At 46.3% G+C, this 13,716-nt stretch overlaps 1 protein-coding gene across 1 annotated transcript in view; it reads left to right on the top strand.

The window, feature by feature from the left end:
• Positions 1-3,235: 3,235 nt before the first annotated feature.
• The window catches only part of ATP8B4 (ATPase phospholipid transporting 8B4 (putative)), a 576,024-nt gene continuing 565,543 nt past the window's right edge, over positions 3,236-13,716 (top strand). The window contains exon 1 of the mRNA XM_073618636.1: positions 3,236-3,594. The gene's annotated coding sequence lies outside the window, so the exon portion shown is untranslated. The remainder of the gene's footprint in view (positions 3,595-13,716) is intronic.

Consider the following 13,716-nt stretch of genomic DNA (forward strand, 5'->3'; position numbering starts at 1 on the left):
TGAATGGACTGGCGGGGGGAGGGGGAACTTCTGAGATCTCTTGGAAGTGCGGATGGGTACCTGTCAAAAAAAAGGTACCCGCTCCCCCCCAAAAGGTGCCAAATGTAGGTGGAACTCGGCTTTAAGCGTGTCCTAGATACTCTAGAAATCCGACTCACAGTAATGTGACAAACGGTGGAACTTGTGACAGATTTGTGAATGTGTCAGTAGGGTTTAAATTAATCTGTCGCAACTCTAAGGCCGGGTTCACACTAGCTGTGGCTGGTACGTCCCCGTTCTCCATTTCGGAGGCGAATCGGGTCAGAATTTTTGCCTGAATTCGGACCTGAAACAGAGCCAAAGACGCACAGCACCCATTCCAGTGAGTCCTTTGAGAGCCGGTCACAGTCTCCTGTCATGCGATTTGGATGTGGAGAACCTTGCATCCAATTCGCATAAGTGTGAACCCGGCCTGACAGAACTGTGCCATGCATCTCTCCTGTGATGTGATGGAAGTTTTATGGCAGAGAAGCTATTTGGAAAAGTTAGAAGAATATCTTCCAGAGGAACTAAAGCACTAAGTACACACGGCACGATTGTTGACAGGGGATTGTCCGTTGACAGACTGTTGTCCTAAAATCTTACCGTTAGTACGCTCCTTTTGACAATTGTTATCCAATTTTCGTCCAACAAATCTTGGATGACAGGCTAGTAAATTTTCGGGGGACAACGGTTTGACATCAGATTTTCATATGGTCAGTACACAAATCCTTCACACAAAAGTCGAAAGTACGAACACACATGCTCAGAATCAATGCTCACCAAACACCAAATTAGAAGAAGGGGGCCAAAGGGTGGCGCTCAAGAGATGAAATCCCTCCTATCACGTCACTACGTTCGTGTTTGTGGCACGACAATTGTGTACCGTTAGTATGTAAGACAAGATCCTGACACACGTCCTTAAGGCCCCTTTCACACGATCGGACCGTTCAGGTCCACCTGTCAGTATTGACGGCGGACCTAAACGGGCGCTCCATGTTAGTCTATGGAGCGTCGGATGTCAGCGGAGACATGTCCGATCACATCCCACCCGGTCCATTCCGCAAAAAGCAGACTGATGGCCCTACGTCCGGATCCATCGCTGGCGGATTGGATCGGGTGAGATCATAGAGATCATTGTATCATAGAGATCACAGTGTATTGTATCATAGAGATCACAGCGTACAGCGTATTGTATCATAGAGATCACAGTGTATTGTATCATAGAGATCACAATGTATCATATCATAGAGATCACAGTGTATTGTATCATAGAGATCACAGCGTATCGTTTTATAGAGATCACAGGGTATTGTATCATAGAGATCACAATGTATCATATCATAGAGATCACAGTGTATTGTATCATAGAGATCACAGCGTACAGCGTATTGTATCATAGAGATCACAGCGTACATCGTATTGTATCATAGAGATCACAGTGTATTGTATCATAGAGATCACAGCGTATTGTATCACCTTAGAGATAGAGATCACAGTGTATTGTATCAAAGAGATAACACTGTATTGTATCATATCATAGAGATAACAGTGTATTGTATTATAGAGATCACAGTGTATTGTATCAAAGAGATAACACTGTATTGTATCATATCATAGAGATCACAGTGTATTGTATCATAGAGATCACAGGGTATTGTATCATAGAGATCACAGGGTATTGTATCATAGAGATCACAGGGTATTGTATCATAGAGATCACAGGGTATTGTATCATAGAGATCACAGGGTATTGTATCATAGAGATCACAGGGTATTGTATCATAGAGATCACAGTGTATTGTATCATAGAGATCACAGTGTATTGTATCATAGAGATCACAGTGTATTGTATCATAGAGATCACAGTGTATTGTATCATAGGCCCCTTTCACACAGGGTGGAATCTGTTTGATGTTCTCAGCTTGCTCAGTAGGGGAATGGCTCCACTGATCCTCGCTCAGCAGGCAGATGACGGATCCGTCTCCACTCAGACCCCTTTCACACTGGGGCACTTTTCAGGTGTTTTAGCGCTAAAAATAGCGCCTGTAAAGCGCCTCTCACATCTCTGCAGTGTAAAGGCCGAGTGTGTTCTCACTGGGGCGGTGCACTTGTGGGACAGGAAAAGTCCTGCAAGCAGCATCTTTGGGGTGGTTTGGGAGCGATGTATACACCACTTCCAAAACGCCCCTGCCCATTAAAATGAATGGGCACTGCTGCTGAAGCGCCTGCAAAGCAATTCAGCAGTGCTGCAACACGGGCGCTTTTAACTCTTTCTTCGGCCGCTAGCGGGGGTTAAGAGCGTCCTGCTAGCGGCCAAAAAGCATTGCTAAAACGACGATAAATCACTGATAAAACTAGTGGAGCTTTACCGCTAACGCACCCCCGCCCCAGTGTGATAGTAGACTCACTGTGCAGAGCACAGACAGAGCCTCGCTCTCCTCTATGGGGAGATTGGATAGAAAAGGAGCGCCTGTCCGTTTTCATCAGATGTCAGACGGGTGGAAAATGGGGTCACCTATGGATTTGGTGGAAAGGATCGGATAGCAGCAGATGTCAGCGGACATCTCACCACCGACATCCATAGAGGAGACTGGAGGGTCCAATCAGGTGTGCCAGAAAAACTGACAGGAGGACCTGATTGGACAGCCCGTGTGAAAGGGGCCATAGAGATCACACTGTATTGTATAATAGTGATCATAGTATATTGTACCATAGAGATCATACTCTGCCTCTCCTATAGAGATCACACTGTATTGTATCATAGAGATCACAGTATATTGTACCATAGAGATCATACTCTGCCTCTCCTATAGAGATCACAGTGTATTGTACCATAGAGATCATACTCTGCCTCTCCTATAGAGATCACAGTATATTGTACCATAGAGATCATGCTGTGCCTCTCCTATAGAGATCACAGTGTATTGTACCATAGAGATCATACTCTGCCTCTCCTATAGAGATCACACTGTATTGTATCATAGAGATCACAGTATATTGTACCATAGAGATCATACTCTGCCTCTCCTATAGAGATCACAGTGTATTGTACCATAGAGATCATACTCTGCCTCTCCTATAGAGATCACAGTATATTGTACCATAGAGATCATGCTGTGCCTCTCCTATAGAGATCACAGTGTATTGTACCATAGAGATCATACTCTGCCTCTCCTATAGAGATCACAGTATATTGTACCATAGAGATCATGTTATGCCTCTTCTATAGAGATCACTGTATATTGTACCATAGAGATCATGCTATGCCTCTTCTATAGAGATCACAGTATATTGTACCATAGAGATCACAGTATATGATATAGAAGTGAGTAGGACTGTCGGGTGTGTTGGCGGTCTCCTCCTCCTCCATGTAGCCGGGTGATCTCCGGTCTCCCGGGGCCCCGGTGATGGTGATGAAGGTGGCGGAAGCTCGGAGATCTCCCTGTAGCGGACGCCTCCTCCTCCTCCTCGGGCTGTGACTTCATCCTCAGCCCCGGAGCTCCAGAGCCGGCCCGGCCCCACCCTCCTCCGTCCGCTGGAAGATGATTGTTTACCTAACGGGCTCGGATCACGGTGAGTGTCCGGCGGGTGTGGGGCGGGGGAGGGGAGGTGGGGGGTTGTACGGATTGTAGGGGGGGGGGGGGGTGTAGTACAGGGAAGTGTTTGTATATAATGGGGAGATGTGTTCAGTTCCGGGCTGTGAGTCTCATTCACACCGCCGGTGATGATGATGATGGGGGGAGATTTCCTCAGACTTGTAGTAAATGAAGAGAGAAGGGTGTTCTTAGGCCTCATTCACACAAGTGTACACCGGACCAGGTCATGTTTGTCCGCACAGGTCGTCTCATTTGTGGCAGTTTGGACGCAGCGACTGCACAACGCCAAATGTGCGTTGTCTGCGCAGAACACGGAACGCCCGTGTGTCCTCATGTGTGTCCCCATGTGTGTTCTCATGTGTGTCCTCACGTGTGCACAAGCCTCGTACGCTGTGCTATGTCCGCGAGGCTTCAGTCACACCTGAGCGCAGAGGAAATGTGTGCTAAAAACGCAGAAAAACACACACCATGCGCGTTGGGGTGCCATTCATTCTAACGGCACACGCTAAAAACCAGGCATTTTGTTGTGAGACAAAACGTAAGGAAAAATGCACAAAAAAAAAAAAAAAAAAAAAAAGACGCTGTCCAAAAACGTGCCAAAATCAGCTCCAAAAAAAAAAAAAAAAAAAAAAGGTACAGGAGCTACTTTGGTGCGTTTTTGGAGTGTAGGGCGGAGTATTCAAACGAATGGCCGCCCTACATGTCGTGTCAAAAAAAGTACATAGAAAACACAACGTTCCCATGTGTGAGTACAGCCTTACCCCATAGACTTTCCAATAGGAGTGCCTGAAGAACACCTAAACATGTCTTCTTCCTGTGTACGGGGGGCTCATTCACAAGGTGCAGTGTGAGGAAGCATCCCCACGCAGGTACACACGGCCCTCACACAGGTGTACGCTGGACTACGTCCAAGTGAACAAGGCCTTAGCCCAATGCTGGCCAGTGAAATTTTTTATTTTTTTTTGGGGGGGGGGCGCAACAAATAGTATGCCCCCCGTCGGTCCTTAGCACTTATCCCATCACCAGCGGCGGCCTCCTGTTCATTGCGGCAGCTTGTGTTTCCTCCCTCCTCCTCGGCGGCCAATCGGGAGTCTTCTCTTTTCCCCCAATCAGAAAACAGGTCTCACACCCACTTCTGATTGGCCAGATTGAGGATCAGCGTTTCAGCAGCGAATATTAATTTGCTGTTGTAACACACCTGGGTGGGCTCCGGACACTTCCTCTGTGACCCGAGTCCACACGATTTTGTAGCCTATTAGAGCCTCAGGTGCTTAAAAAAAAAAACAAAACCCCCCCGCCACTGTAATTCATGCACCCGGTGCCCTAAAAGGGGCTGGACACATGAATAGGGGGCGGCCATGGAAAGATTCATTACATATAGGGGGGTGGAGTGGAGAGAGAGGGGGCGGCGCCCGGGGCCGCCACTGCTTCAGCCCCAGAGACTTTCAAATGGGAGTACCTGAAGAACACACAAACATGTCTTCTTCCTGTGTATTGGGGGCTGGTTTACAGGGTGCAGATGCTTCCGGAGCAGTGTGAGGAAGCATCCCCATTAGGATTGCCACCTCATCCCTTTAAAACCGAACACATATTAATTACACAGGTTCTGTGGCTTAATTAAGGTGGTAATTAACCACTTCCCTACCCACATATAGTCATATGACGTCCACAGATAGGATCTCCCATCCTGGGTGGACGTCATAGGACGGCCTCGGGTTTCCGGCCGTCTAGGGGGGCGCGCGCGCCCGCCGCGTTGCACGGGACCCGGTGCGTGTGCCCGGCGGCCGTGATGTCCGCCGGCCACCCGCGATTGCCGTTAATCGGGCCGGACCGTGGATCTGTGTGTGTAAACACACAGATCCATGTCCTGTCAGGTGAGAGGAGAGCGATCTGTGTTCCCAGTACAGCGGAACACCGATCGGTCTCTTCCCCTTGTACGTCCCCGCCCCCTACAGTTAGAATCACTCCCTAGGAAACATATTTAACCCCTTGTGTCCCCCTAGTGGTTAACCCCTTCACTGCCCGTCACATTTACACAGTAATCAATGCAATTTTATAGCATTGATCGCTGTATAAATCTGAATGGTCCCAAAAATGTGTCAAAAGTGTCCGATGTGTCCGCCATAATGTCGCAGTCACGAAAAAAAATCGCGATCGCCGCTATTACTAGTAAAAAAAAATAAATAATTTTTTTAAAAAAATGCCATAAATCTATCCCGTGTTTTGTAGACGCTATAACTTTTGCGCAAACCAATCAATATACGCTTATTGCGATTTTTTTTTTTTTTTTTTTTTACCAAAAATATGTAGAAGAATATGTATCGGCCGAAACTGAGGAAAAAATTAGTTTTTTTAAAAAAAAAAATTGGGATATTTATTATAGCAAAAAGTAAAAAATATTGTGTTTTTTTTCAAAATTGTCGCTCTTCTTTTGTTTATAGCGCAAAAAATAAAAAACGCAGAGGTGATCAAATACCGCCAAAAGAAAGCTCTATTTGTGGGGAAAAAAAGGACGTCAGCTTTGTTTGGGTACAACGCCGCACGACCGCGCAATTGTCATTTAAAGTGCGACAGCGCTGAAAACTAAAAATTGGTCTGGGAAGGAAGGGGGTGAAAATGCCCGGTATTGAACCGGTTAAACTCACTCGGTGCCTTCTCTGCATTAAATTAGCCTCAGAACCTTTGTAATTCATATGTTTTCGGGTTTAAGGCCTGATTCACACTTGTGCAGGTGCATTTTGCGATCTTTCAATACACATCTTAAAACCATTGAAGTCTATGGAACTAAAAAAACAGAAAAAAATCCCTGGCCCTTTCCATAAAATGCACAGATGTGAACTACATCCATAGGAAACCATATTAAATGACTGTAGTCTGTTTCTGCAAAACTGAAAATGCATTAAAAAATGCATAGGGATGAGGTGGCAACCCTAATCCCCATGCAGGTACACACGACCCTCACACAGGTGTACGCTGTACTACGTCCAAGTGAACAAGGCCTTAGCCCCAAAGACTTTCCAATAGGAGTGCCTGAAGAACACATAAACATGTCTTCTTCCTGTGTACGGGGGGCTCATTCACAGGGTACAGATACGTCTGTAACAGCTTGCAGGCAGTGTGAGGATGCATCCCCATGCAGGTACACACGGCCCTCACACAGGTGTATGCTGTACTACGTCCAAGTAAACAAGGCCTTAGCCCCAAAGACTTTCCAGTGGGAGTGCCTGAAGAACGGATTAAACATGTCTTCTTCCTGTATTTTAAGGCTCGTTTACAGGGCGCAGATACTTCCCGAGCAGCATGCAGCTGCCTGTTTCTTTCAATGGGGATGCAGTGGCTGTATGGCCTCCCCTGCCATGACAGGGACAGGTGCATGGCCCTGGATGCACTCAGTGTAGACCCGCCCCTGTCAGACTTGGATGTACGGGGGAGGCCACCAGCCGCTGCGTCTCTATTGACATCCACAGGCTGCCTGCACGCTGCTCCTGAAGCATCTGCGCCCTGTGAATGAGCCCCCAATACACACGAAGAATGCGTGTATGAATGTTATATGTTCTTCAGGCACTCCCATTTGAAAGTCTATGGGGCTAAGGCCTGGTTCACTTGGACATAGTACAGCGTACACCTGTGTGAGGGCCATGCGTACCTGCATGGGGTTGCTTCCTCACTAGGGATGGGCTCAGGCCTGTTCGGATCGAACCCTCTAGGAAGCCAGCACTGCACACCGCCAATCAGAGGCAGCGTGTATATGTGAAGTTGCCGGTCGGGAAATGCCTCACTGCCTATGATTGGCGGTAAGGATGAGCTCCGGCGTGTTCGCACACTCCACGTGCCGAGCCCGCCAGGAAGACAGCACGGCGCTGCGCTAATCACAGGCAGTGAGACATTCCCGATCTCTGCAGCCGCACATCGGGAAAATGTCTCACTGCCTGTGATTAGCGCAGCATAGTGCCGACTTCCTGGTGGGCTCGGCACGTGGAGTGTGCGAACACGCCGGAGCTCATCCTTAATTGGCGGTGTGCAGTGACGGTCTGAACACACCCGAGGCCATCACTATTCCTCACACTGCCTGCTCTGGAAACATAAATAAATGGCCCCCCACGCGGTGTAAAAACATTGGTCCAGCTTGGCACAATGTGAGTAACATCTCTCTTACCTGAGAGACCGCTGGGGAAGCCAACAATCACTGTAGTAGTTGTCACTACTACAAGGATAGTAACGGTCCTCCAGGTCACTCAAGTTGAGTGCAATTTTTTTTTTTTTTTACTACATAACCTACCCTGGGATTGAAAAAACAAAACAGGTGTTCAGACTGGTCCGCAGGATCACCACCTGAATGCCTGCCAATTGCTGCTATCCAGCTCCAAAATATTTTTACCCCCTTCATGACCTGGCCATTTTTTGCTATTCAGCACTGCACTACTATTTTTTTTTTTTTTTTTTTTATGCAGAGAAAAAGTTTATTAAAGCAAACATATATTTACAGACTGACACTTCACAAGTTTGTCAATTACAGAGTATAGCAAACATATTCATACAGCCAGTTGAACATACCCAGATCTCTAGAATGGTGCAATACAAGGCTATCCCTTTCATCCAAGTCTTTTTCTCCTGGAATCCTGTTATACATCATAACCCATGTTTCCCAATCCAATGTGGTTGCGATTATTGTCAACCGGCATTCAATCCTAGTAATCTACCCATAACTAGATCCACAGGAACAAGCCCAGGTACATCAAGCCAAGGGCCCCAGAGTTTTTCAAACTTTTGGGTGCATCCCCTATGTTGGTATATAACTTTCTCCATACGGAGCATATTCCCCACTGCAGTGATCCATTCCATAATCGTAGGAGGGTCCTCTGACTTCCAATGTATCATTATTAATTTACGCGCCTGTAATAGGGTTATGATAACTGCTACTCTAGTACATTCCTCCCATTCAAAATCCTCCAGCAAATTGAGCAGACAGGGTTTTGGGTCTAGAGATCTGAAATATCCTGTGTATGGTGTCCACCACTCCCTTCCAATATGAGTGTAATTTTGGGCACCTCCACAGTAGATGGATCAGGTCACCATGGTCTTGTTTACATCTAGTGCACAGCGGGGTGGGTCTGAGACCCATAATATACATTCTATGGGGGTGTAGTACACCCTCAGTATAATGTACAGTTGCGTTAACCTCTGCGAGACATTCAGAGAACAGATTGGCACTGCCTGGAGAGTCTCCTCCCATTGGTCCCCATCCATTTGACCTACATCTCCCTCCCATTTTTCCAGCATCCGCAGTGGGTGTTTTTTCTGAAAATTCTGTAATAACATATTATAGCATTGTGATATGAATCCCCTTGTGGTAGAGACTCTTTTGATTAAGGTAAACGATGGTGTTGGGGAGGGGGACCATGCAGAAGAACTACTCTGGGCTGTCACAGCATGTCTTAGTTGCATATAATAAAAGCACATTGAGGACGGCAAACCAAACAGCTCCTGCAACAATACTCCGGTATGGAAAATAGGTCTAATGTATATTACCCCGTATCTCTTCCATAGGGCCCCGTGTTGCAGTTTGGCAATTTTGAGGTAGGTACCATTAGACCAAATCGGGGGGTAAATTCCTTGTATCCAGTCACTCCCTGCAGATATCTGTTTTTTTATTCCATACTTTTTGAATAAGGTTATAGGTCAGGTATATCTTATGTGGTTTACCAAAGGATAGAGCTTCCAGGGCCACTGGAACAGACTCTTCTTTTACTGTATGCAGCATCACTGTCTCTGAGGAGCTGCTCCCGGCGCCCCTCAGCTCCATACTCCCACTCATCACTCCTATAAGGTGCTGTAATTGTGCGGCTAGATAGTACAACCAAGGGTTTGGCAAGGCTAGAACCCCCTCTTCCTTAGGGCGCTGGAGGTGTTCAAGTTTAATTCTAGGGGGGTGGTTCTTCCATATTAGCGTGTGGAATAAGGAGTTCACTATTCTAAATGTCTTAAGGGGGATCACTACCGGTGAGTTGTGTAACACGTATAGAAGCTGGGGCATCAGAATCATTTTAATCAGATCCACCCTACCGGCTACCAACAGGTAGAGTGAATTCCACATTTTAATCTGAATTTTTGCAGCATTGGGGAGCCTCCCATAATCACAGATACTGGGCATCACCTGGACTCCCAAGTACCTAAAGGAGGTAGCCAGCGGTATGGAGCTAGCGTTGGAAGGCGTACCCCCCGTATCAATCAGCATTAGGGAGGACTTTGTCCAGTTGATCTTGAACCCCGAATATGTACCAAATTCCTTTATGGTAGACATGGTCTCCTTAACCACATGCCGACCAGCCGCCGCAGTTGCACTGCGGCAGAATGGCACGGCTGGGCGCAACGATGTTATGTATCATCGCTTTGCCCTGTGGCCTCTAGGGGGCGTGATCGCCTCCCGAGCCGATGCGAGTGCCCGGTGGTCTCGATCACTGCCGGGCTCCCGCGATCGCTTGGGCACATGGAGCACCCGGAATTGTGTGTGTAAACACAGATTCCGGTTCTCTGAGGGGAAGAACTGACAGATCGTCTGTTCATACAGAGTATGAACAGCGATCTGTTAGCTTCCCTGCACAGTCCCCATCCCCCTTCAGTTAGAACACAAACTAGGACACACATTAACCCCTTCACTGCACCTAGTGTTAACCCCTTTACTGCCAGTGACATTTTTACAGTAATCAATGCATTTTTAATCGCACTGATCACTGTATTAAAGAGAATGGTCCCAAAAGTGTGTCAAAATTGTCCGACGTGTCTGCCATAATGTCTTAGTCATGATAAAAATCGCTGATCACCGCCATTACTAGTAAAAAAAAAAAAATTAATAAAAATGCCATAAAACTATCCCCTATTTTGTAGATGCTATAACTTTTGCGCAAACCAATCAATATACGCTTATTGCGATTTTTTTTTTTTTTTTTACTAAAAATATGTATAAGAATACGTATCGGCCTAAACTGAGGAAAAAAAATGTTTTTTTTTTTATATATTTTTTGGGGATATTTATTATAGCAAAAAGTAAAAAATAATGCGTTTTTTTTGTGTTTGAGAGCCACGTCGCACGAGTGCGCAATTGTCAGTTAAATCGACGCAGTGCCGAATCGCAAAAAGTGCTCTGATCTTTGGCCAGCCAAATGGTCCGGAGCTTAAGTGGTTAAGGGAACCTTCAACGTCTCCAAGCAGAATCATTGTGTCATCTGCGTAGAGAATTACTTTTTCCTGTCTGTCTCCATAACGGAAGCCAGCAATACCTGGGTGGTCTCTGATTTTAGTTGCCAGGGGTTCAATGGCTAGTGCAAGGAGCAAGGGTGACACCCTTGTCTTGTGCCCCTACCCAAAGCAAAAGTATGAGATACTACCCGACGCCCGAATGGCTGCCTGCGGGCAGCTACAGTAGTTGGACCCATGAAATGTATGTTTCCCCAAATCCAAACTTCTGGAGGATCCCCCACAGATACTTCCACTCCACACTATCGAAGGCCTTCATAGCGTCCAGTGAAAGCAGGGCCCTCTGTCCTATGTTGTCTGCATGGGATTGCATATTCAGAAATAGTCTCCTTAGGTTCACCGCCATTAACTTGTTGGGCATGAACCCAGCCTGGTCTGGGTGTACAACAGATGTGATTACCCCATTTAATCTAAGTGCCAGGATTTTGGCCAGGAGTTTAATATCGCTCTGTAGCAATGATATGGGTCTATACGAACCCGGGTCCACAAATCCCAATAAATGTATATTAGTGTTTGTTAACCCCAAAAAATCTTATCCTGGTCCCTTGAAGCAAATTAAGCAGCATTTTAAATGTGTAAATACCGATTTTCAGCTGTCTTCAGGCCGGTCACGTGACTCGTGGCCACTTTACAGCTACAAGACAGAGCTTCTGCAGGAGGAGCCGAGCAGCCATTGATCTCCCTGGCTGACGTTAGAGGGAGATCACGGCCCCTCCCACAGAAGCCCTCCATCGGAACTGGAAAGCGGCCGTGAGTGATGTGACCGGCCTGAAGACAGCTGAAAATCTGTATTTACACTGCATGTTTTTAAAAATACTTTACACAGCGTGCTATGCCAGGCTAGAATACAGGGTCTGGCATAGACAGATAGGTTCACAAACCCTTTAACTGGTTTGTGTGAAAGTTATAGCATCTACAAACTATGGTAAATATACTGGAATTTTTATTTATTTATTTTATACTACTAAGGACGGTAATCAGCGAATTATAGTCGGACTGTGATAGTGCAGCAGATAATCTGACACTAACTGACACTTTGTGGGAACTGACTCACTGCCACTGACATCTTCAGTGACATTAATACAGTGATAATATGCATTGTCACTGTACTAATTACACTGGCAGGGAAGGGTTTGACATCAAGGGTCGATCAAGGGGTTAATTGTGTGCCTAACAATGTGTAATGTGTGCTGCTTTTTACTACACATCGATTTGTTTCTTTTCTCTGCTTTGCAGGGAGAAGAAACAAAGGGATTGTTCCCTCTGTGTGGAGCCCTGTGTTTGTCAGCAAAAGAATCTGGGCTGTGATTGCACACAGCCGATTAGCAGGTCCTGGCCGTGTATCATTGGCCAGGATCTGCTGACTAAGGCTTCATTCACGTCTATGCAGTTTGCTTTTGAGCGATTCTGAAGTGTTTTTTACTGTGCTTTTTGTGTTTCCTGACGCTTTCCAAAACCCATGTTAAAAAGAATGTCCTGCGTGTCTGGAAAAAGCAAAAAGCATGAAAAAAACGCATTGGTGTGAATGGAGCCAAGCTCCAGCTGTGTCAAACCACAAAGGAGTAGGCGGGGGGGGGGGGGGGAAGCGCCTGAACCTGGAAACAGGCAGCGATGTATGGGCATATCGTTATGTCTGTTGGAGCCGCCCCGCTACAGTATGTACTGCGACAGGTCTGCAAGCGGCTATACTGCCCTCTAAAGCAGTGCATAGATGGAGCAAGTTGAATGAAAAAAATTGACTTGATTCCCCCATCCACACACTGGATCTGGATGAGGAAATCTTCCCTACTGAGCTATTGTTTTCTGAGAGCAGGGAGACTTCCCCATCATCAGAATACACTGATCAATGCTGATCGAGCGGGGAAAATCCAATGGATTGGTTGTACAGAAGTCAATCATTAGATCGACTTCTGTACAACCAGCCTGCCCATACATGGATTAAAATTTGGCCGGTGCTTGCTGAACTGGCCAAATTTTGATTCATGTATGGCCAACTTAAAAAGCGAACTATGGTGGCAGATCGCTTTTCAGATGGTTGTAAGCACTGCTGCCTGTATGAAAGAAGCCTTAGTAAACCACCCAGCTTTGTATTTTTTTTTGTTAATGAGTACAAGGCATTCTGTGATTGGATGAGGTGGGTGATGTAATGATCTCAGCCAAGTCCAAGCAGAGAATGCCTTGTATTTATTAAAACAAAAGTGAGTGACCCCCTGAGGTCAGAGTGTAGAGGGAAAACTGTTTGGCACAGAACCCAAAGCTGTCTTTGTAGTAGCACCGACTATTCCATTGATTGTCTTCTCCCCCAGCGGCCCCTCAGGTAGGAGATGTACATATTTCTATTGTGCCAATCTGGATGTATCTGTGCTCAGGCTGGCCATATACAGTACACAGCAATTTTCAGTTCTCAACCAGAGAGCGATTGAACAGAGGATGGACTGCCGACTGTTTCAGCCGCCTGTTTGCATCCTGTCACCTCCAATCCATCAAGTTTATGTCTGAAAAAAACAGAAAAGGACGCAAACCTTTTCCAACTTTTTGGGCCTAGATGGGTTTGGAAGTAATCAGATGTAATCAGATGTAAACAGACGCACGGCCATTTATATCCACCTGACCATAGACTAACATTGAGCTTCTGATTAGATCTCCCAGAAAATCTGAACAGACCGATTGTGTGAATGGACCCTAAGCCCAGGTTCACACTGATGTGGGTTAGAAATTGTGTGTGTTCAGCTGAACTCGCAAGATTTCAAACCGGCAATTCAGTCCGACTTCGGGGGCGATTTGACAGACAACTGTGCGGGTTCATACACAGATGTCGATTCAAATCGCCCCTCGAAGTCGCCAA

The sequence above is a fragment of the Aquarana catesbeiana genome, linkage group LG03, assembly GCF_042186555.1.
Source record: "Aquarana catesbeiana isolate 2022-GZ linkage group LG03, ASM4218655v1, whole genome shotgun sequence".
NCBI lineage: Eukaryota > Metazoa > Chordata > Amphibia > Anura > Ranidae > Aquarana > Aquarana catesbeiana.